This window comes from Protopterus annectens, chromosome 14.part0, assembly GCF_019279795.1.
Source record: "Protopterus annectens isolate FY-2018-M chromosome 14.part0, PAN1.0, whole genome shotgun sequence".
Classification (NCBI taxonomy): Eukaryota; Metazoa; Chordata; order Ceratodontiformes; family Protopteridae; genus Protopterus; species Protopterus annectens.
Window position 1 is genome coordinate 971,675,337 of NC_056748.1, and position 27,540 is coordinate 971,702,876.

Here is a 27,540-nt window from a genome sequence, read left to right on the forward strand (position 1 = left end):
TAGAATTGACTGCTAAGCACCCACCAAGAGGAGAAAACGCTGAGAGAAGAAAGGAGCCACTTTTGAGACTTGAAGTATTTTTCCTCTGTTTATTTGCTAAGTTTTTCTGCATAGCCGCCTATTTTGAGCATTTTCTGGCTTGTTAAATTTGATTTCTGCATTAGTAACTGTATTTAGAGCACAACCTAGAGCTGTTTACTGAATTTCTTGTTTGCACTTATTTTTAAAATCGTTTTTTTCTCAAAACTTGCATTTTATCTGTCTTTAGCCTAGCACTCTTGTGTGGGGTCATTTAATGCATTGTTATACCTTGCTAATACTTGTTAACCTCTGCTATCTCTGAAAAAACAAAAAAACAAAAAAAAATTTTGCTTTTTTCCCACTTTGCTGAGATTTAAAAAAGTTCAGTTACAGGCTTGCTGTTCTTGAACTGTTTGTAAGTTTCTGTGAGGCCATTTTTTTGCTTGGGCTAAAGGAAAGTCTCTCTGTTGATCAGTGGCAGTGAAAAACATTGAGCAGCCTGCCTGCCCCTGTGGGAGTGGTTACTGACTTGAAACTGTAGTTTTATTGGCCATTCTGGGTCAATTCCAAAACTCCTTCATCTTCCTCTCTTAAAATCCGCTTTTGCACGGTTTTGTGTGTTTTTGAGCATAGCGCAACAGCGGGCAGCGCCGCCTAATTGGGTTTAAACTATTCCTGGCTCCACAAAGTCTGCTCTTCACTTTTTCCCTTAGAACTGCTCTATCTCTCAATTTAAACACCATATTCTCATTCTAAGGCCCTTCACTGGTCCAATTAAGTAATCCTACAAGTTAGCACTATTAAACCATAAGCACTACTTACTCTTATACTCTCTACGATTACCCTGTCCTCTATTTGTTCATCTTAAATTCAGTTTCCCTATTACTCTAGCATGTCCAAAGGTCAGTCAATGGTTTCCTCTCCAGTCCAGCTGGTGAATCAGGGAATTCTGAGGCAATGTTACAACTGTCTCATGTACACGGACAACCCTCTCCTCCTCCAAACAGGTTCAAATATATGTGAGAGATGCAACTATTTAGCCAAACTGGAGGCTGAGCTCTCTCATCTCAAAACTGATGTAACCAGTCAGGAGGAGAAGGTAAACTCACACAGCACAATTCCAGTATCACATAGTCCCACCACATCAGCGAACCAAACACATAAATACACAAAAACATACTCGGAGACTCTAAATAAAAATCTACCTAAGCAACGGAGACCTCCAAAGCAGACATCCAAGCAAACGCTACCTCAAAACAAAACACACACAACACATAACCCACAAAGTCAGTGTGCCAAGCAGCCACAGCCCTTAAGGCTGAATAACACACCTGATACTCTTGTTATAGGTGACTCTATTGTCAGACACACTGACGCCCCGCTCACCAGGCTGAATAAAGAGAAGGTCACAGTGAGCTGCCTGTCGGGTGCTAGGATCCGACACATAACGCAAGCACTCAGGTCACTCCAAAGCAAATACAAATATGACTCAGTCATTGTACATGCTGGTGTGAATGACCTGAGATACCTCCCTGGACTACATGAAAAGAGACATAGAGGAGCTCTCTGATCATGTAGCCCAGGCTGGTATGACCCTGACCTTGAGCAGCATCTTACCCTCACCTACAATGATGCCACAGTACAAAGACAAAATGATCGGTTTTAACAATTGGCTAAAATTTTGGTGTCATTCAAAGGGGATCCAGTGTCTGTCAGCCTGGGATGACATGCTCGACAAGCCACGTTGCTTCGCTAGGGATGGCTTGCACCTGTCACCACTGGGCTTTCGGATATTGGCAAAGGCTCTTGCCACCCCCATAGTGTCTTTTTTAGGTAAGGCTCAAAAGTCAAACACACTCCCATAGACAGTACAAGGAACAAGAAACTAAGGGTAATGCTGCTAAATGCCAGAAGTCTTAACCTCAAGATGCACGCACTCGAAGCTCTCCTTAGTATGGAGAACATCGATATCTGTGCAGTGACAGAAACCTGGTTCAAGGCTCCAGAGAGCACCCCAGCACTACCAGGCTATACCTCATATCATGCTTTTCGGCCCCAAAACCCAGACCGAACCACAAAAGGAGGGGGAGTTTCCATATTTATTAAGGATATCCACACCTCCAGGTTAGTGGCATTGCACGAAGTATCGGAGACCATCCATGTGCAACTAACAGTGGGCAAGACTGCTTTTCAGTTTATAGCATCCTACAGACCACCCTCTCAAAGTCAGGAATCCCATTCGGCTTTCCTGAAAACATTGGCGAACATGAAGATCTCTCCGAACACCATTATATTGGGTGACTTCAACTACCCAAACATTGACTGGAAGCACTACTCAAGCCCCAGCACCTTAGCCCAAAGATTCCTGGAAATTATAAACTCAAATGCTATGGAACAACTAGTCACCACTCTCACAAGAGGGGACAACATACTAGACCTGATCATTACCAACATGGGGACTCTATGCTCCACACCAGAAGTATATCCCTCATTGGTAAGATCAGACCATAAGTTAATTTCACTGGATGTCCACATCCCGACCCCACCCCCAACCCAGAAAACCACAGTGAAAATCTTCTCAAAAGCAAAATTCTCACTTCTCAAAACCGTAGTGGAATCCTTCAAGGCCCCAGGTCCAGTGGAAACTACAGCCCAAACTGCAGAATCCTATATAAATGCATTCTACGGACATCTCCAGGAATGCATGGATCATGCTATCCCAAACAAAACCAAGACCCAATCATCCAAAGGCAGGCGTCCAGTCTGGTGGACCCCTGCCATAAATAAACTGTGCAACAGAAGAAGGAAGCTACTACATGATAGAGCAAAATCCCTAATAGGGAAGGCATCTCTGATCAGTACTAGCAAAAAATTATGATCCCTCATAAAATCCTCCAAGGCCAGCTTCGAGAGAAAAATTGCACAGTACACCAAAGACAATCAAAAAGCTTTTTTCAGTTATGTTAGAAACCTGGGATGCAACTCCCAGATGTTCTGAGTTGATTCTAAATGACAAAAAATACACTGAACCCACAGACATCGCTAATTTCCTGGCAGACAGGTTCAGTGCAAACTTCTCCACCCCCCCCCCCCCAAAAGAGCAAATATCTATCCCGGCAGAGGGCTGCCTCCCAAACATCTCAGATGCTCAGGTGAAGGCTGCCCTCTCCAAAGCAAAAAACACTGCTTCCATGGGACCAGATGGCATCCCAGGTTGCGTCCTACATGAACTACAAGTGGAACTAATCCCTCAAATAAAACAGCTATACAATCTCAGCCTCACTACTGGATATGTGCCCACAGAATGGCGTACAGCAACAGTGGTCCCACTCCACAAAGGTGGAGCCTCTACGGACCCTGGAAACTATTGCCCCATAAGCCTGACTAGCTTAGTCTGCAAGGCTATGGAGAGGATCATCATGGAGCTCATAAACAAAGACATTGGGGACCTACAGACACTAGGTCCTACCCAGTTCGGCTTTGTCAAGGGCAGATCCTGCCTTTTGAACCTGGTTGACTTCTTTGAAACAGTCACCAAAGCCATAGATGAAGGGAAGGTAGTCCACACAGCCTATCTGGACCTTGCAAAGGCATTTGACACAATACCCCACTCGGGCATCATAGATAAGCTATCCAGCTTAAATATAAACCCCTATGTCACAAGATGGGTCACAAACTGGCTCAAAGACAGAACCCACAGAATGAGAGTTGCTGGAGCCATGTCAGACTCGAAACTGGTCACAAGTGGTGTCCCACAGGGTTCTGTCCTGGGACCACTCTTGTTCTGTATATACTTTTCCGAGGTACAGGCAAACGTGGGAGGACTATGGCTCACCAAGTTCGCAGACGACTGCAAACTGGGCGCCCTAATCAACTCTCCAGCTGACACAAACATCCTTCAAAAAGGTCTCACAGAGACAGATAACTGGTGCCAGCGCCAAGGTTTAAAGCTAAATGCCAAAAAATGTATAGTCATACCCTTTGGCAAAAACAATGTGCCCACAAATTACCACATAGGCGGAAACCCATTAAGAACAGAGAAAGTTATTAGGGACATGGGGACCCAAGTTGATAGCAATCTCACCTTTGAAAAACCACATTGCCAAAGTGGTTAGAAAGACCTTCTACATAGCCCACCTCATCACGAAGGGTTTCACATCTAGATCAAGAGAGGTAATCGTGCCCCTTTATTCATCCCTCATCAGGCTCATCATAGAATACAATGCTCCTTTTGGGATGTACCTTATCCAACACCTGCAGCAATTAGAAAGACCCCAAAAGTATCTCACCAAGAGGATCAAGGGTCTCAAACAGATGCCATATGCTGCTCGGTTAAAAAAACTCCAGCTCTACTCAGTTGCATACCGCCTACTTCGAGGCGATCTATGCCTGACATACAAAGTTATGTCAAATCCAGAATTAATGGACATGCTCCACCTCAGTAAATCTAAATCCCTTAGAGCCACACGCTCGAGGGACTTGAACCTCAGCACAGAAATAAATAGAACTTGCTGGAGGGACAGGTTCATAACCCAGAGGCTCCCTTCACTCTGGAATAGAATTCCAGTTCATGTGAGGCAGAGCACCTCACTGAATCTCTTCAAGAAGAATATCGATAAGTGGATGGAGGATCATAGGTTTGTCCCAGGGATTACTCCCGTGTCACTATTGACAGAGGCACAGTAAACTAAACCTTAAAAAGGGAACAGTATACTCAATTCAAGGGGTGGCGTAAGCCATACAGAATTGGGCTAGGCTTAAAATTGCCCCAGGGCAGATAGCCTAGTATGAACCTATGAACCTATGAACCTATGAACCTATAATGCCTAGTTATAAGTCTGAGACTGAGCCTTCCCTCTTAGCAACCACTATTCAGTGGCCTTGTTGTCTTCTGCCTGTCATTGACTATAATGGTAAAATTGTGATTTTGCCTAAAAAAGTTTTTTCAAGGTTTTTGTCTTATTTTCGGGCCAATCCCGTTTGCCTGCTGCTGCCCTATGTTTAAACGTCCGAAATCAGCCAAAAAAAAATAAAAGTTATTTTTTGTTATTTTAAAACTATTTTCCATGCCAATGGCCATATATTTGGCCATTGGCATGCCTTCCACATTATATGCACCCTTTATTTGGAGCTGTCATGGCTCCGTTTTGTAGTTTGCAGAAATGTACTCGGTTACTAGCCGAATATATTTCTACAGGTTACACTACTCCTGTATGGACTGCTGCCAGCTTCCTGGATTGCTAATTCACCTCATTTGCATGGTTTTCACCTGCAATGGGGTAATTAGCATACAGGAGCTGTGTCCATGCAGGAATAGTGCAGGAATGCTTGTGCACGTCCCGGGAGCTTGTTCCTGGATCTCTCAGCAGCCATATTGCCTCCATCAGCTCTTGTACTATTCCTGCACACAGTGCAGAGCTTGCTGAATCCTGAGGAAGGTCTTTATCTTGACTAGAAATAAACTTTACAATTATAGATCTGGGAGAGGAAAGAATCTTCTTAGAGTTACTATTAGAAAGAGATTGTGTTCTTTCAATTACAAAAGGGAGTGCTTTGGTAAAGTCAAGGCTTTTGGTAAGCAAGTGTTTTAAAATGAATCATATTCTCACATTCATGTTTTTCAGAAATGCTATATATTCTAATATTATTTCTTCTTGACCTATTTTGCAAGTCATCCAGATTGTCAAGGAATTTGTTGTTCTGAGCCAGCATTAATTCTATATGATTTTCACTTTCAGTTATTCTGCCATCTAGATCTGTAATTGATTCTTCCACACTTGAGATTTGTTGTTTTTGTTGTTTAATAACTTTATCAGTTCGGTTTGTCTTCTGTAGTCTTCTTTTATTGTATCCAATTTGTTGCCCAGTTTGTATATTTTTAGTGATAAGTCTTGTATATGAGGCTTTTGAATGATTCATGCTGAAGAAAGCGGAAGATCTATTTTTAATTTTTTGACAGGAATAATTTTCTAAAGTTATTATATATATATATATATATATATATATATATATATATATATATATATATATTATGTATCCAGCAGCTTTGGAATAATTCTTAAGAATTTTAAGGTATAATTCCTGTCAGAAAAAGAAATGAATAAGCAGAGTAAGAACTGATTGCTGCTAGCAGTTCACCATCTTGGCCACCCGTTTTGCACATCTTGATGACATGAATTAAAGAGAAATAGAAATGCTATAAATATGACCTTTTGCCCTAAAGTTCAGCTTCTTAACACTATCTATGCTAGTTTCACATTATAAAAACTAGACTGGCACATTCTGACAGAACACTTTGAATGACCTAAATATGTAAGGCAAACCATCTGTGATACATATTGCATTCACCGCAAGCCTGCTCCAACTGGCATCTCTGTCCTACAAAGCACAACAGTTCACTGAAATTTATCACATGCCTCATAAATGCACCATAATTCTGAGATAGTATTATATGTATTTTTAAAATGAACAACTGTTTAAATGAAACTTCTTTTTTAAGTAACTGTGGATATGTGACTACTGCTATTTGACTTGTTGTGTCTTTCAGCTTTTCCCGGTTAGTAGTCACCACAGCAGAACTCCGGTCCGTTAATGATTGGCAGTCGATTGTTACATGCCGAGTTGCCGGCCCTGATGCTTAACCTTCAACGAAGGTACGCCCATTCACGCATGTCTCCACACAGAATTTGCTCTAGTTGAGAATCAAACAGGACAACGTCTTACTGTGAGGGAACAACGCTACCGCAGCACCACCACCACAGTAACTACTGCTATTTGACTAAATAAATGGAAAACAAGAAATGACAAAGTGGACTTATATAAAGATTGTGTGACTTTGCACTGAACTGGTGGAAATCAACCAGTAATGTGCTGAGACAGTGACTGACTGAGTTACATGAAAATACTTTGGATAACAAACATGAACTCAAACAGAAGTAACACAATGAATATACAAACAGGAATTGTGGAAGAAAAAATACTAGTTATAAGTATTACTACAAACCAATCCATTATATATAGAACTATTGATGTTACGATTAGTATTACTATGTAATAATATATGTCTATAAAACATGAGAGCAGTTCATCAGTGTACATTCAGTTTGTTTGTTTGTGTCTTTCGGCTTTTCCCGGTTAGGGGTCGCCACCAGGGAACTCTGGTCCACTAATAAGTGGCAGTAGAGTTTTACATGCTGGCTTGCTGGGCCTAACGCACAACCTTCAATGAAGAAACACCCGTTCACGCATGTCACCACACAGAAGACGCTCTAACTGAGAATCGAACGGGCAACGTCTAACTGGGAGATGACAACACTACCACAGCAGCACCAGGGGTATTTTATGAGTGTAACTAAAAAACGTTTTGAGATTACAGTCAGAAATGTCAATGCATCTCATGCTGATGTACAAAAACACCAGCACAAGAAATGTTGAAAAACAATTTTGTGTATAGTGTTTCCCAAAACAGAGTCAGAATGACTGTTGGTAAAACTATACCACAGTGAAAAAGATCTATAAAGTGTTTTGCTATGTACATAGATAGGTTTGAGTGTTGTTTGCAGTTTACTGATTTCTGATAGCCTTTACTGACACAGTTCTGTCTGCCATTCTTATTCCCCATGACATCATCTGCAGACTTCTTAAAAGTAAGCAGACAGCCAGGAATGGTAGCTTCATCTGTATTCTTGGTGGACACTTTATTACAAATACCGCTCTTCTTTCTCCTTTGGTTTATATTAATTTACTTAATCTGATGTTAGCATATGAGCTTTGAGTACATTCGTAAATACAAAGGGTATATAATTTAATTTTAACATTCCTTGTTTTGGCATGAGATATGCCAGAAATACTTTCAATCATGTCTTAATCAGGGATAAAATTCTTTGTTTCATGTAATTGTATGCCATTGTTAAAATCTTCACCGTTTTTAGATAAAAGCAAAACCATATAGATGCAATGGTAGAGACAGAGGCTGGGAGTAAAGGATAGATCTGCAGAACTCCACTGGAGTACTGCTCAACTGACTGATAGATACTGTTGCACATTCTCACATCATGAAATATACAGGCTGTGGAAACTTATATGAGTGTAAATCACTAAATGGTAGAGTATCACAACTTACCTCATGTACACAGCAAGAGTTATGTTGTTGTGCCTTTAATCATGAATACCTATCTGGAAGCATTTTCAGAATGCACATTATTGTGAGGTGTTTGCATTTATGAATGCAACTGCAACATGTTTTGAGGTTATATTTAGAAATGACAATGCGTCTCATGCTGATGCACAAAGTGCCAACAATTTTTAATAATATCTTGTAGTGCCTAGTGTGGAGTTGGACAAAGTCAGGAGAAGAACACTGCAAAATAAAATGAAGATTATAGCAGTCATTGTCTGTCTCAGTAACATTGTATTAACATTATGCATGTTGAATTTTATGAGTTAAGATGTGCCTGTCCTGCTTTTGCAATAGGGACTGTCACTGGAAATTTCCATTATGTACAAGGGAAACTTTATGTTTCTGTGTTGGCCATTCTCATAAAAGTTTAGATTTCTTGCATTTTGCTAATTTCTTTGAAGTACATAGAAACTTCTTTCATATCCCATATCTCATGTTCTTCTTTCAAGATAAGTGTATTTAAATGACCAAGCCTTTTCTTGCTGTTTTTTCAGGGGGTTAACTATGTGTAAGGTAATTACATGTGTTAGGAGTGTCACAACTTACAAGTGGAGAGTGAGGCCATAAAACCCAGTAAAGTCCATCAACACCTCATAGCCTTACACCTCTAAGTTAAAATGCCTATTTTGTCTTCCTATGCTTCAGATACAGAATACGACATTTATGTGCAAGTGGACATGATATTCCAAGACTGCAAAATATATTTGCGATGAGATATCATCAAACGTCTACACAACTTGGTGTAACTTTTTTTTTTCTTTTGCGTATTCCCATCTTTGTTTGCATCTCACTGTTTTCCTGCCTTCTTCCATTTCATCTTGCATATATTTTACAGCATAAAATCAATATCTCAGGACGTTCACCAATTAATTGCACTTAGTGAATACAGCATCACCCTGTTCTTTTAATACAATGATTATTATAGTTTTGTTGGTTTCATTGCCCATAATGCCATTCCATGTGCCTTGATCATTAGATTCTTCTTTGTTAGCTCCATTACACTTCACTTGCCAGCAGTGTATTTACTTTGAGGTCCATCTGATTACTTACTATGTTGGTCAGGCATAATCTGACTCTTTCAACATGATATGGGGTGCCCATCCTACTGTTATTATCAGCCTGATATGGGGTGTCCATCCTACTGTTATTATCAGCATGATATGGGGTGTCCATCCTACTGTTATTATCAGCATGATATGGGGTGTCCATCCTACTGTTATTATCAGCATGATATGGGGTGTCCATCCTACTGTTATTTTCAGCATATATGGAGTGTCCATCCTACTGCTATTATCAGCATGATAAGGAGTGTCCATCCCACTGTTATTATCAGCATGATATGGGGTGTCCATCCTACTGTTATTATCAGTATGATATGGGGTGCCCATCCTACTGTTATTATCAGCATGATATGGGGTGTCCATCCTACTGTTATTATCAGCATGATATGGGGTGTCCATCCTACTGTTATTTTCAGCATATATGGGGTGTCCATCCTACTGTTATTATCAGCATGCTATGGAGTGTCCATCCTACTGCTATTATCAGCATGATAAGGAGTGTCCATCCCACTGTTATTATCAGCATGATATGGGGTGTCCATCCTACTGTTATTATCAGTATGATATGGGGTGCCCATCCTACTGTTATTATCAGCATGATATGGGGTGTCCATCCTACTGTTATTATCAGCATGATATGGGGTGTCCATCCCACTGTTATTATCAGCATGATATGAGGTGTCCATCCTACTGTTATTATCAGCATGATATAGGGTGTCCATCCTACTGTTATTATCAGCATGATATGGGGTGTCCACCCTACTGTTATTATCAGCATGATATGGGGTGTCCATCCTACTGTTATTATCAGCATGATATGGAGTGTCCATCCTACTGTTATTATCACCACAATATGGGGTGCCCATCCTACTGTTATTATCAGCATGATATGGGGTGTCCATCTTACTGTTATTATCAGCATGATATGGGGTGCCCATCCTACTGTTATGATCAGCATGATATGGGGTGTCCATCCTACTGTTATTATCAGTATGATATGGGGTGCCCATCCTACTGTTATTATCTTCATGATATGGGGTGTGCATCCTACTGTTATTATCAGCATGATATGGGGTGTCCATCCTACTGTTATTATCAGCATGACATGGGGTGTCCATCCTACTGTTATTATCAGCAGGATATGGGGTGTCCATCCTACTGTTATCACCAACATGACATGGGGTGTCCATCCTACTGTTATTATCAGCATGATATGGGGTGCCCATCCTACTGTTATCAGCACGATATGGGGAGCCCATCCTACTGTTATTATCAGCATGATATGGGGTGTCCATCTTAGTGTTATTATCAGCACGATATGGGGTGCCCATCCTATTGTTATTATCAGCATGATATGAGGTGTCCATCTTACTGTTATTAGCACAATATGGGGTGCCCATCCTACTGTTATTATCAGCATGATATGGGGAGTCCATCCTACTGTTATTATCAGTATGATATGGGGTGCCATCCTACTGTTATTATCTGCATGACATGGGGTGTCCATCCTACTGTTATTATCAGCATGGTATGGGGTGTCAATCATAATGTTATTATCAACATGACATGGGGTGTCCATCCTACTGTTTTTATCAGCATGATATGGGGTGTCCATCCTACTGTTATTATCAGCATGATATGGGGTGTCCATCCTACTGTTATTATCAGCATGATATGGACTGTCCATCTTTCTTTTATTATCAGCATGATATAGGTTCATAGGTTCATAGGTTCATACAAGGCTATCTGCCCAAGGGCATTTATAAGCCTAGCCAGAGTTTTGTGGCTTTCGCCACCCCTTTAGTTTGGAGGATACTATACCCATTATTTTGCTGTGCCTCTGTCAAGCAGTGACACTGAGATAATCCCTGGGGTATATCTGTGATCTCCCATCCATTGGTCAAGATTTCTCTTGAACAAAGCCAGCGAGGTGCTCTGCCTCACATGTACCGGGATTTTGTTCCACAGCATAGGGAGTCTCTGGGTGATGAATCTGTCCCTCCAGCACGTCCTATTAATAACCGTGTCAAGGTTTAAGTCTCCCGCCCTTGTAGTTCTGAGGGATCTAGATTTTTTGAGGTGAAGCATGTTCATCAATTCTGGGTTGGACATGGCCTTGTATGTCAGGCACAGGTCACCTCTGAGCAGATGGTCGGCGACTGAGTAGAGCTGAAGTTCCTTCAGTCGGGCAGCATAGGACATATTTTTGAGACCCTTTATCCTTTTGGTGAGGAACTTTTGGGGCCTTTCCAGTTGCTGCAGGTGTTGTGTCAAATACATTCCGAATGGGGCATTGTTCTCAATCATTGGCCTGATGAGTGATGAGTACAGGGGGACGATGACTTCCCTTGATATAGATGTGAATCCCTTCATGATCAGGTGGGCAATGTAGAAGGTCTTCCTAACTACTTTGGCAACGTGAGTATCAAATGAAAGGTTACTGTCAACCTGGGTACCCAGATCCCTGATAACCTCTTCTGTGCTTAGTGGGTTGCCACCTATATGGTAGCTAGGGGTAACCTTGTTTTTCCCGAAGGGTATGACTATGCATTTTTTGGCGTTTAACTTTAGGCCATGGTTCTGGCACCAGTTTTCTGTTTCTATAAGACCCTTTTGAAGGATATCTGTGTCAGATGTGTTCTCAACTAAGGCGCCCAGTTTGCAGTCATCTGCAAATTTTGTCAGCCATAATCCTCCTGTGTTTGCTTGTACTTCTGAAAAGGAGATGCCGAACAGCAGAGGGCCCAGGACTGAGCCCTGTGGGACACCACTTGTGACAGGCTTTGAGTCTGACATGGCGCCAGCAACTCTGACCCTGTGGGTTCTGTCACTTAGCCAATTTGCAACCCATCTTGTGACATATGGGTTTACATTTAAGCTGATGAGTTTTTCAATGATACCTGAGTGGGGTATTGTGTCGAAAGCCTTTGCCAGGTTGAGGTAGGCTGTATGGGGTGTTCATCCTTCTTTTATTATCAGCATGATATGGAGTGTCCATCCTACTGTTATTATCAGCATGATATGGGGTGTCCATCCTACTGTTATTATCAGCATGATATGGGGTGTCTATCCTACTGTTATTATCAGCATGATATGGGTGTCCATGCTACTGTTATTATCAACATGACATGGGGTGCTCATCCTACTGTTATTATCAGCATGATATGGGGTGTCTATCCTACTGTTACTATCAGCATGATATGGGGTGTCCATCCTACTGTTATTATAAGAATGATATGGGGTGTCCATCCTACTGTTATTATCACCATGGTATGGGGTGTCTATCCTACTGTTATTAGCATGATATGGGGTGTCCATCCTACTGTTATTATCAGCATGATATGGGGTTTCCATCCTACTGTTATTATCAGCATTATATGTGGTGTCCATCCTACTGTTATTATCGGCATGATGTGGGGTGTCCATCCTACTGTTATTATCAACATGATATGAGGTGTCCATCCTACTGTTTTTATCAGCATTATATGGGGTGTCCATCCTACTGTTATTACCAGCATGATATGGGGTGTCCATCCTTCTGTTATTATCAGCATGATATGGGGTGTCCATCCTACTTTTAGTATCAGCATGATATGGGGTGTCCATCCTACTGTTATCATCAGCAGGATATGTGGTGTCCATCCTAATTTTATTATCAGCATAATATGGGGTGTCCATCCTACTGTTATTATTCGCATGATATGGGGTGTCCATCCTACTGTTATTATCAGCATGATATGGAGTGTCCATCCTACTGTTATTATCAGCATGATATGGGGTGTCCATCCTACTGTTATTCTCAGCATGATATGGGGTGTCCATCCTACTGTTATTATCAGCATGACAGGGAGTGTCCATCCTACTGTTATTAACAGCATTATTTGGGGTTTCCATCCTACTGTTATTATCAGAATGATATGGGGTGTCCATCCTTCTGTTATTATCAGCATGATATGGGATGTCCAACCTACTGTTATTATCAGCATGATATGGGGTGTCCATCCTACTGTTATTATCAGCATGACATGGGGTGCCCATCCTCCTGTTATTATCAGCGTGATATTGGGTGTCCATCCTACTGTTATTGTCAGCATGATATGGGGTGTCCATGCTACTGTTATTATCAACATGACATGGGGTGCCCATCCTACTGTTATTATCAGCATGATATTGGGTGTACATCCTACTGTTATTATCAGCATGACATGGGTTGCCCACCCTACTGTTATTATCAGCATGACATGGGGTGTCCATCCTACTGTTATTATCAGCATGATATGTGGTGTCCATCCTACTGTTATTATCAGCAAGATATGGGGTGTCCATCCTTCTGTTATTATCAGCATGATATGGGGAGTCCATCCTACTGTTATTATCAGCATGATATGGGGTGTCCATCCTAATGTTATTATCAGCATGATATGGAGTGTCCATGCTACTGTTATTATCAGCATGATATGGAGTGTCCATCCTACTGTTATTATCAGCATGATATGGGGTGTCCATCCTACTGTTATTATCAGCATGGTATGGGGTGTCTATCCTACTGTTATTATCAACATGACATGGGGTGTCTATCCTGCAGTTTTAATCAGCATGATATTGGGTGTCCATCCTACTGTTATTATCAGCATGATATGGGGTGTCCATCCTAGTGTTATTATCAGCATGATATGGAGTGTCCATCTTACTTTTATTATCAGCATGATATGGGGTGTGCATCCTTCTGTTATTATCAGCATGATATGGAGTGTCCATCCTACTGTTATTATCAGCATGATATGGGGTGTCCATCCTACTGTTCCTATCATCATGATATTGGGTGTCCATCCTACTCCTATTATCAGCATGATATGGGGTGTCCATCCTACCTTTACTATCAGCATGATATGGAGTGTCCATCCTACTGTTACTATCAGCATGATATGGGGTGTCCATCCTACTGTTATTATCAGCATGATATGGGCTGTCCATCCTACTGTTATTATCAGCATGATATGGGCTGTCCATGCTACTGTTATTATCAACATGACATGGGGTGCTCATCCTACTGTTATTATCAACATGATATGGGGTGTCCATCCTACTGTTACTATCAGCATGATATGGGGTGTCCATCCTAGTGTTATTATGAGCATGACATGGGGTGTCCATCCTACTGTTATTATCAGCATGATATGGGGTGTCCATCCTACTGTTATTATCAACATGACATGGGGTGTCCATCCTACTGTTTTTATCAGCATGATACGGGGTGTCCATCCTACTGTTATTATCAGCATGATATGGGGTGTCCATCCTACTGTTATTATCAGCATGATATGGAGTGTCCATCTTACTTTTATTATCAGCATTATATGGGGTGTCCATCCTTCGGTTATTATCAGCATGATATGGAGTGTCCATCCTATTGTTACTATCAGCATGATATGGGGTGTCCATCCTACTGTTATTATCAGCATGATATGGGGTATCCATGCAACTGTTATTATCAGCATGATATGGGGTGTCCATGCTACTCTTATTATCAGCATGACATGGGGTGCTCATCCTACTGTTATTATCAGCATGATATGGGTGTCCATGCTACTGTTATTATCAACATGACATGGGGTTGCTCATCCTACTGTTATTATCAGCATGATATGTGGTGTACATCCTACTGTTATTATAAGCATGACATGGGGTGCCCATCCTACTGTTATTACCAGCATGATATGGGGTGTACATCCTACTGTTATTATCAGCATAACATGGGGTGGCCAACCTACTGTTATTATCAGCATGATATGCAGTGTCCATCCTACTGTTATTATCAGCATGATATGGGGTGTCCATCCTTCTGTTATTATCAGCATGATATGGGGTGTCCATCCTACTGTTATTATCAGCATGATATGGGGTGTCCATCCTAATGTTATTATCAGCATGATATGGAGTGTCCATCCTACTGTTATTATCAGCATTATATGTGGTGTCCATCCTACTGTTATTGTCATCATGATGTGGGGTGTCCATCCTACTGCTATTATCAGCATGATATGAGGTGTCCATCCTACTGTTATTATCAGCATGATATAGGGTGTCCATCCTACTGTTATTATCAGCATGATATGGGCTGTCCATCCTTCTGTTATTACCAGCATGATATGGGGTGTCCATCCTTCTGTAATTATCAGCATGATATGGAGTGTCCACCCTACTGTTATTATCAGCATGGTATAAGGTGTCCATCCTACTGTTATTATCAGCATGATATGGAGTGTGTTTCCTACTGTTATTATCAGCATGATATGGGGTGTCCATCCTACATTTGTTCTCAGCATGATATGGTGTGTCCATCCTACCATTATTCTCAGCATGATATTGGGTGTCCATCCTACTGTTATTATCAGCATGACAGGGTGTGTCCATCCTACTGTTATTATCAGCATTATATGGGGTGTCCATCCTACTGTTATTATCAGCAGGATATGGGGTGTCCATCCTACTGTTATTATCAGCATGATATGGGGTGTCTATCGTACTGTTATTATCAGCATGACATGGGGAGTCCATCCTGCTGTTTTTATCAGCATGATATGGGGTGTCCATCCTACTGTTATTATCAGCATGATATGGGGTGTCCATCCTACTGTTATTATCGGCATGATATGGAGTGTCCATCTTACTTTTATTATCAGCATGATATGGGGTGTCCATCCTTCTGTTATTATCAGCATGATATGGAGTGTCCATCCTACTGTTATTATCAGCATGATATGGGGTGTCCATCCTACTTTTATTATCAGCATGATATGGGGTGTCCATCCTACTGTTATTATCAGTATGATATGGGGTGCCCATCCTACTGTTATTATCAGCATGATATGGGGTGTCCATCCTACTGTTATTATCAGCATGATATCAGGTGTCCATCCTACTGTTTTTATCAGCATGATATGGGGTGTCCATCCTACTGTTATTATCAGCATGATATGGGGAGTCCATCCTATTGTTATTATCAGCATGATATGGGGTGTCCATCCTACTGTTATTATCAGCATTATATGGAGTGTCCATCCTACTTTTATTATCAGCATGATATGGGGTGTCCATCAAACTGTTATTATCAGCATGCTAAGGAGTGTCCATCCTACTGTTATTATCAGCATGGTATGGGGTGTCCATCCTACTGTTATTATCAGGATGATATGGGGTGTCCATCCTACTGTTATTATCAGCATGATATGGGGTGTCCATCCTACTGTTATTATCAGCATGATATGAGGTGTCCACCCTACTGTTATTATCAGCATGATATGTCCATCCTACTGTTATTATCAGCATGATATGGGGTGTCCATCCTACTGTTATTATCAGCATGATATGGGGTGTCCATCCTACTGTTATTATCAGCATGATATGGGGTGTCCATCCTACTGTTATTATCAGCATGATATGGGGTGTCCATCCTACTGTTATTATCAGCATGATATGGGGTGTCCATCCTACTGTTATTATCAGCATGATATGGGGTGCCCATCCTACTGTTATTATCAGCATGATATGGGGTGTCCATCCTACTGTTATTATCAGCATGATATGGGTGTCCATGCTACTGTTATTATCAACATGACATGGGGTGCTAATCCTACTGTTATCAGCATGATATGGGGTGTCCAGCCTACTGTTATTATCAGCATGACATGGGGTGTCCATCCTAATGTTATTATCAGCATGATATGGGGTGTCCATCATACTGTTATTATCAGCATGACATGGGGTGCCCATCCTACTGTTATTATCAGCATGATATGGGGTGTCCATCCTACTGTTATTATCAGCATGATATGGGGTGTCAATCCTACTGTTATTATCAGCATGATATGGGTGTCCATCCTACTGTTATTATCAGCATGATATGGGGTGTCCATCCTACTGTTATTATCAGCATGATATGGGGTGTCCATCCTACTGTTATTATCAGCATGATATGGGGTGTCCATCCTACTGTTATTATCAGCATGATATGGGGTGTCCATCCTACTGTTATTATCAGCATGATATGGGGTGTCCATCCTACTGTTATTATCAGCATGATATGGGGTGTCCATCCTACTGTTATTATCAGCATGATATGGGGTGTCCATCCTACTGTTATTATCAGCATGATATGGGGTGTCCATCCTACTGTTATTATCAGCATGATATGGGGTGTCCACCCTACTGTTATTATCAGCATGATATGGGTGTCCATCCTACTGTTATTATCAGCATGATATGGGGTGTCCATCCTACTGTTATTATCACCATGATATGGGGTGCCCATCCTACTGTTATTATCAGCATGATATGGGTGTCCATCCTACTGTTATTATCACCATGATATGGGGTGCCCATCCTACTGTTATTATCAGCATGATATGGGGTGTCCATCCTACTGTTATTATCAGCATGATATGGGGTGCCCATCCTACTGTTATTATCAGCATGATATGGGTCCATCCTACTGTTATTATCAGCATGATATGGGGTGTCCATCCTACTGTTATTATCAGCATGATATGGGGTGTCTATCCTACTGTTATTATCAGCATGATATGGGGTGTCCATCCTACTGTTATTATCAGCATGATATGGGGTGTCCATCCTACTGTTATTATCAGCATGATATGGGGTGTCCATCCTACTGTTATTATCAGCATGATATGGTGTCCATCCTACTGTTTTTATCAGCATGATATGGGGTGCCATCCTACTGTTATTATCAGCATGATATGGGGTGTCCAGCCTACTGTTATTATCAGCATGACATGGGGTGTCCATCCTAATGTTATTATCAGCATGATATGGTGTCCATCCTACTGTTATTATCAGCATGATATGGGGTGTCCATCTGTTATTACCATCCTACTGTTATTATCAGCATGATATGAGGTGTCCATCCTACTGTTATTATCAGCATGATATGGGGTGTCCATCCTACTGTTATTATCAGCATGATATGGCCATCCTACTGTTATTATCAACATGTCATGATGTCCATCATAATGTTATTATCAACATGACATTGGGTGCCCATCCTACTGTTATTATCAGCATGATATGGGATGTACATCCTACTGTTATTATCAGCATGATATGGAGTGTCCATCCTACTGTTATTATCAGCAAGATATGGAGTCTCCATCCTACTGTTATTATCAGTATGATATGGGGTGTCCATCCTACTGTTATTATCAGCATGATATGGGTGTCCATCCTACTGTTATTATCAGCATGATGGGTGTCCATCCTACTGTTATTATCAGCATGATATGGGGTGTCCATCCTACTGTTATTATCAGCATGATATGGGGTGTCTATCCTACTGTTATTATCAGCATGATATGGGTGTCCATGCTACTGTTATTATCAACATGACATTGGGTGCCCATCCTACTGTTATTATCAGCATGATATGGGGTGTACATCCTACTGTTATTATCAGCATGATATGGAGTGTCCATCCTACTGTTATTATCAGCAAGATATGGGGTGTCCATCCTACTGTTATTATCAGCATGATATGGAGTGTCCATCCTACTGTTATTATCAGCATGATATGAGGTGTCCATCCTACTGTTTTTATCAGCATGATATGGGGTGTCCATCCTACTGTTATTATCAGCATTATATTGGGTGTCCATCCTACTGTTATTACCAGCATGATATGGGGTGTCCATCCTTCTGTTATTATCAGCATGATATGGGGTGTCCATCCTACTTTTAGTATCAGCATGATATGGGGTGTCCATCCTACTGTTATTATCAGCATGATATTGGGTGTCTATCCTACTTTTATTATCAGCATAATATGGGATGTCCATCTTACTGTTATTATCCGCATGATATGGGTTGTCCATCCTACTGTTATTATCAGCATGACAGGGAGTGTCCATCCTACTGTTTTAACAGCATTATATGGGGTGTCCATCCTACTGTTATTATCAGAATGATATGGGGTGTCCATCCTTCTGTTATTATCAGCATGATATGGGGTGTCCAACCTACTGTTATTATCAGCATGATATGGGGTGTCCATCCTACTGTTATTATCAGCATGACATGGGGTGCCCATCCTCCTGTTATTATCAGCATGATATTGGGTGTCCATCCTACTGTTATTGTCAACATGATATGGGGTGTCCATGCTATTGTTATTATCAACATGACATGGGGTGCCCATCCTACTGTTATTATCAGCATGATATGGGTTGCCCACCCTACTGTTATTATCAGCATGACATGGGGTGTCCATCCTACTGTTATTATCAGCATGATATGCGGTGTCCATCCTACTGTTATTATCAGCATGATATGGGGTGTCCATCCTTCTGTTATTATCAGCATGATATGGACAGTCCATCCTACTGTTATTATCAGCATGATATGGGGTGTCCATCCTAATGTTATTATCAGTATGATATGGAGTGTCCATACTATTGTTATTATCAGCATGATATGGAGTGTCCATCCTAATGCTATTATCAGCATGATATGGGGTGTCCATCCTAATGTTACTATCATCGTGATATTGGGTGTCCATCCTACTCTTATTATCAGCATGATATGGGGTGTCAATCCTATGGTTACTATCAGCATGATATGGGGTGTCCATCCTACTTTTATTATCAGCATGATATGGGGTGTCCATCCTACTGTTATTATCAGCATGGTATGGGGTGTCTATCCTACTGTTATTATCAACATGACATGGGGTGTCCATCCTGCTGTTTTTATCAGCATGATATTGGGTGTCCATCCTACTGTTATTATCAGCATGATATGGGGTGTCCATCCTAGTGTTATTATCAGCATGATATGGAGTGCCATCTTACTTTTATTATCAGCATGATATGGGGTGTCCATCCTTCTGTTATTATCAGCATGATATGGAGTGTCCATCCTACTGTTATTATCAGCATGATATGGGGTGTCCATCCTACTGTTACTATCATCATGATATTGGGTGTCCATCCTACTCTTATTATCAGCATGATATGGGGTGTCTATCCTACTTTTACTATCAGCATGATATGGGGTGTCCATCCTACTGTTATTATCAGCATGATATGGGGTCTCCATCCTACTCTTATTATCAACATGACATGGGGTGTCCATCCTACTGTTTTTATCAGCATGATATGGGGTGTCAATCCTACTGTTATTATCAGCATGATATGGGGTGTCCATCCTACTGTTATTATCAGCATGATATGGAGTGTCCATCTTACTTTTATTATCAGCATGATATGGGGTGTCCATCCTTCTGTTATTATCAGCTTGATATGGAGTGTCCATCCTACTATTACTATCAGCATGATATGGGGTGTCCATCCTACTGTTATTATCAGCATGATATGGGGTGTCCATCCTACTGTTATTATCAGCATGATATGGGCTGTACATGCTACTGTTATTATCAACATGACATGGGGTGCTCATTCTACTGTTATTATCAACATGATATGGGGTGTCCATCCTAATGTTATTATCAGCAAGATATGGGGTGTCCATCCTAGTGTTATTATCAGCATGACATGGGGTGTCCATCCTACTGTTTTTATCAGCATGATACGGGGTGTCCATCCTACTGTTATTATCAGCATGATATGGGGTGTCCATCCTACTGTTATTATCAGCATGACATGGAGTGTCCATCTTACTTTTATTATCAGCATTATAAGGGGTGTCCATCCTTCGGTTATTATCAGCATGATATGGAGTGTCCATCCTACTGTTACTATCAGCATGATATGGGGTGTCCATCCTACTGTTATTATCAGCATGATATGGGGTGTCCATGCTACTGTTATTATCAGCATGATATGGGGTGTCCATGCTACTATTATCAGCATGACATCGGGTGCTCATCCTACTGTTATTATCAGCATGATATGCGTGTCCATGCTACTGTTATTATCAACATGACATGGGGTTGCTCATCCTACTGTTATTATCAGCATGATATGTGGTGTACATCCTACTGTTATTATCAGCATGCTAAGGAGTGTCCATCCTACTGCTATTTTCAGCATGATAAGGTGTGTCCATCCTACTGTTATTATCAGCATGATATGGGGTGTCCATCAAACTGTTGTTATCAGCATGCTAAGGAGTGTCCATCCTACTGCTATTATCAGCATGATAAGGTGTGTCCATCCTACTGTTATTATCAGCATGATATGGGGTGTCCATCCTACTGTTATTATCAGGATGATATGGGGTGTCCATCCTACTGTTATTATCAGCATGATATGGGGTGTCCATCCTACTGTTATTATCAGCATGATATGAGGTGTCCACCCTACTGTTATTATCAGCATGATATGAGGTGTCCATCCTACTGTTATTATCAGCATGATATGGGGTGTCCATCCTACTGTTATTATCACCACAATATGGGGTGCCCATCCTACTTTTATTATCAGCATGATATGGGGTGTCCATCTTACTGTTATTATCAGCATGATATGGGGTGCCCATCCTACTGTTATGATAAGCATGATATGGGGTGTCCATCCTACTGTTATTATCAGTATGATATGGGGTGCCCATCCTACTGTTATTATCTTCATGATATGGGGTGTGCATCCTTCTGTTATTATCAGCATGATATGGGGTGTCCATCCTACTGTTATTATCAGCATGACATGGGGTGTCCATCCTACTGTTATTATCAGCAGGATATGGGGTGTCCATCCTACTGTTATCACCAACATGACATGGGGTGTCCATCCTACTGTTATTATCAGCATGATATGGGGTGCCCAACCTACTGTTATTATCAGCACGATATGGGGAGCCCATCCTACTGTTATTATCAGCATGATATGGGGTGTCCATCTTACTGTTATTATCAGCACGATATGGGGTGTCCATCCTACTGTTATTATCAGCATGATATGGGGTGTCCATCTTACTGTTATTAGCACAATATGGGGTGCCCATCCTACTGTTATTATCAGCATGATATGGGGAGTCCATCCTACTGTTATTATCAGTATGGTATGGGGTGCCATCCTACTGTTATAATCAGCATGATATGGGGTGTCCATCCTACTGTTATTATCAGCATGACATTGGGTGTCCATCCTACTGTTATTATCAACATGATATGGGTTGTCCATCATAATGTTATTATCAACATGACATTGGGTGCCCATCCTACTGTTATTATCAGCAAGATATGGAGTCTCCATCCTACTGTTGTTATAAGCATGATATGGGGTGTCCATCCTACTGTTATTATCAGCATTATATGGGGTGTCCATCCTACTGTTATTACCAGCATGATATGGGGTGTCCATCCTTCTGTTATTATCAGCATGATATGGGGTGTCCATCCTACATTTAGTATCAGCATGATATGGGGTGTCCATCCTACTGTTATTATCAGCTTAATATGGGGTGTCCATCCTACTGTTACTATCAGCATGATATGGGGTGTCCATCCTACTGTTATTATAAGCATGATATTGGGTGTCCATCCTACTGTTATTATCAGCATGGTATGGGGTGTCTATCCTAAGGTTATTATCAGCATGATATGGGGTGCCCATCCTACTGTTATTATCAGCATGATATGAGGTTTCCATCCTACTGTTATTATCAGCATTATATGTGGTGTCCATCCTACTGTTATTATCGTCATGATGTGGGGTGTCTATCCTACTGTTATTATCAGCATGATATGAGGTGTCCATCCTACTGTTTTTATCAGCATGATATGGGGTGTCCATCCTACTGTTATTATCAGCATTATATGGGGTGTCCATCCTACTGTTATTACCAGCATGATATGGGGTGTCCATCCTTCTGTTATTATCAGCATGATATGGGGTGTCCATCCTACTTTTAGTATCAGCATGATATGGGGTGTCCATCCTACTGTTATTATCAGCATGATATTGGGTGTCTATCCTACTTTTATTATCAGCATAATATGGGGTGTCCATCTTACTGTTATTATCCGCATGATATGGGTTGTCCATCCTACTGTTATTATCAGCATGACAGGGAGTGTCCATCCTACTGTTTTAACAGCATTATATGGGGTGTCCATCCTACTGTTATTATCAGAATGATATGGGGTGTCCATCCTTCTGTTATTATCAGCATGATATGGGGTGTCCAACCTACTGTTATTATCAGCATGATATGGGGTGTCCATCCTACTGTTATTATCAGCATGACATGGGGTGCCCATCCTCCTGTTATTATCAGCATGATATTGGGTGTCCATCCTACTGTTATTGTCAACATGATATGGGGTGGCCATGCTACTGTTATTATCAACATGACATGGGGTGCCCATCCTACTGTTATTATCAGCATGATATTGGGTGTACATCCTATTGTTATTATCAGCATGACATGGGTTGCCCACCCTACTGTTATTATCAGCATGACATGGGGTGTCCATCCTACTGTTATTATCAGCATGATATGCGGTGTCCATCCTACTGTTATTATCAGCATGATATGGGGTGTCCATCCTTCTGTTATTATCAGCATGTTATGGGCAGTCCATCCTACTGTTATTATCAGCATGATATGGGGTGTCCATCCTAATGTTATTATCAGTATGATATGGAGTGTCCATACTACTGTTATTATCAGCATGATATGGAGTGTCCATCCTAATGCTATTATCAGCATGATATGGTGTGTCCATCCTAATGTTACTATCATCGTGATATTGGGTGTCCATCCTACTCTTATTATCAGCATGATATGGGGTGTCAATCCTATGGTTACTATCAGCATGATATGGGGTGTCCATCCTACTTTTATTATCAGCATGATATGGGGTGTCCAACCTACTGTTATTATCAGCATGGTATGGGGTGTCTATCCTACTGTTATTATCAACATGACTTGGGGTGTCCATCCTGCTGTTTTTATCAGCATGATATTGGGTGTCCATCCTACTGTTATTATCAGCATGATATGGGGTGTCCATCCTAGTGTTATTATCAGCATGATATGGAGTGCCATCTTACTTTTATTATCAGCATGATATGGGGTGTCCATCCTTCTGTTATTATCAGCATGATATGGAGTGTCCATCCTACTGTTATTATCAGCATGATATGGGGTGTCCATCCTACTGTTACTATCATCATGATATTGGGTGTCCATCCTACTCTTATTATCAGCATGATATGGGGTGTCAATCCTACTTTTACTATCAGCATGATATGGGGTGTCCATCCTACTGTTATTATCAGCATGATATGGGGTCTCCATCCTACTCTTATTATCAACATGACATGGGGTGTCCATCCTACTGTTTTTATCAGCATGATATGGGGTGTCAATCCTACTGTTATTATCAGCATGATATGGGGTGTCCATCCTACTGTTATTATCAGCATGATATGGAGTGTCCATCTTACTTTTATTATCAGCATGATATGGGGTGTCCATCCTTCTGTTATTATCAGCTTGATATGGAGTGTCCATCCTACTATTACTATCAGCATGATATGGGGTGTCCATCCTACTGTTATTATCAGCATGATATGGGGTGTCCATCCTACTGTTATTATCAGCATGATATGGGCTGTACATGCTACTGTTATTATCAACATGACATGGGGTGCTCATTCTACTGTTATTATCAACATGATATGGGGTGTCCATCCTAATGTTATTATCAGCAAGATATGGGGTGTCCATCCTAGTGTTATTATCAGCATGACATGGGGTGTCCATCCTACTGTTTTTATCAGCATGATACGGGGTGTCCATCCTACTGTTATTATCAGCATGATATGGGGTGTCCATCCTACTGTTATTATCAGCATGACATGGAGTGTCCATCTTGCTTTTATTATCAGCATTATAAGGGGTGTCCAACCTTCGGTTATTATCAGCATGATATGGAGTGTCCATCCTACTGTTACTATCAGCATGATATGGGGTGTCCATCCTACTGTTATTATCAGCATGATATGGGGTGTCCATGCTACTGTTATTATCAGCATGATATGGGGTGTCCATGCTACTATTATCAGCATGACATGGGGTGCTCATCCTACTGTTATTATCAGCATGATATGCGTGTCCATGCTACTGTTATTATCAACATGACATGGGGTTGCTCATCCTACTGTTATTATCAGCATGATATGTGGTGTACATCCTACTGTTATTATGAGCATGACATGGGGTGCCCATCCAACTGTTATTATCAGCATGATATGGGGTGTACATCCTACTGTTATTATCAGCATAACATGGGGTGTCCATCCTACTGTTATTATCAGCATGATATGCGGTGTCCATCCTACTGTTATTATCAGCATGATATGGGGTGTCCATCCTTCTGTTATTATCAGCATGATATGGGGTGTCAGTCCTACTGTTATTATCAGCATGATATGGGGTGTCCATCCTAATGTTATTATCAGCATGATAAGGAGTGTCCATCCTACTGCTATTATCAGCATGATATGGAGTGTCCATCCTACTGTTGTTATAAGCATGATATGGGATGTATTTCCTACTGTTATTATCATCATGATATGGGGTTTCCATCCTACTCTTATTATCAGCTTGATATGGGGTGTCCATCCTACTGTTACTATCAGCATGATATGGGGTGTCCATCCTACTGTTATTTTCAGCATTATATGTGGTGTCCATCATACTGTTATTGTCAGCATGATGTGGGGTGTCCATCCTACTTTTATTATCAGCATGATATGAGATGTCCATCCTACTGTTATTATCAGCATGATATGGGGTGTCCATCCTACTGTTATTATCAGCATGATATGGGGTGTCCATCCTTCTATTACCAGCATGATATGGGGTGTCCATCCTTCTGTAATTATCAGCATGATATGGAGTGTCCTTCCTACTGTTATTATCAGCATGATATGGGGTGTCCATCCTACTGTTGCTCTCAGCATGATATGGTGTGTCCATCCTACCGTTATTCTCAGCATGATATTGGGTGTCTATCCTACTGTTATTATCAACATGACATGGGGTGTCCATCCTGCTGTTTTTATCAGCATGATATGGGGTGTCCATCCTACTGTTATTATCAGCATGATATGGGGTGTCCATCCTACTGTTATTATCGGCATGATATGGAGTGCCCATCTTACTTTTATTATCAGCATGATATGGGGTGTCCATCCTTCTGTTATTATCAGCATGATATGGAGTGTCCATCCTACTGTTATTATCAGCATGATATGGGATGTCCATCCTACTGTTACTATTATTATGATATTGGGTGTCCATCCTACTCTTATTATCAGCATGATATGGGGTGTACATCCTACTGTTACTATCAGCATGATATGGGGTGTCCATCCTACTGTTATTATCAGCATGACATGGGGTGTCCATCCTACTGTTATTATCAGCATGATATGGGGTCTCCATCCTACTGTTATTATCAACATGACATGGGGTGTCCATCCTACTGTTTTTATCAGCATGATATGGGGTGTCTATCCTACTGTTAGTATCAGCATGATATGGGGTGTCCATCCTACTGTTATTATCAGCATGACATGGAGTGTCCATCTTACTTTTATTATCAGCATGATATGGGGTGTCCATCCTAATGTTATTATCAGCATGATATGGAGTGTCCATCCTACTGTTATTATCAGCATGATATGGAGTGTCCATCCTACTGTTGTTATAAGCATGATATGGGATGTCCATCCTACTGTTATTATAAGCATGACATGGTGTGCCCATCCTACTGTTATTATCAGCAAGATATGGGGTGTACATCCTACTGTTATTATCAGCATAACATGGGGTGTCCATCCTACTGTTATTATCAGCATGATATGCGGTGTCCATCCTACTGTTATTATCAGCATGATATGGGGTGTCCATCCTTCTGTTATTATCAGCATGATATGGGGTGTCCATCCTACTGTTATTATCAGCATGATATGGGGTGTCCATCCCAATGTTATTATCAGCATGATATGGAGTGTCCGTCCTACTGTTATTATCAGCATGATATGGAGTGTCCATCCTACTGTTGTTATAAGCATGATATGGGATGTCCATCCTACTGTTACTGTCATCATGATATGGGGTGTCCATCCTACTCTTATTATCAGCTTGATATGGGGTGTCCATCCTACTGTAACTATCAGCAGGATATGGGGTGTCCATCCTACTCTTATTATCAGCTTGATATGGGGTGTCCATCCTACTGTTACTATCAGAAATGATATGGGGTGTCCATCCTACTGCTATTATCAGCAT

General features: G+C 41.1%; 1 pseudogene; it reads right to left on the bottom strand.

Annotated features, from left to right (window-relative positions):
• Positions 1–333: 333 nt before the first annotated feature.
• Positions 334–27,540, bottom strand: part of LOC122788753 — a 44,976-nt pseudogene continuing 17,769 nt past the window's right edge.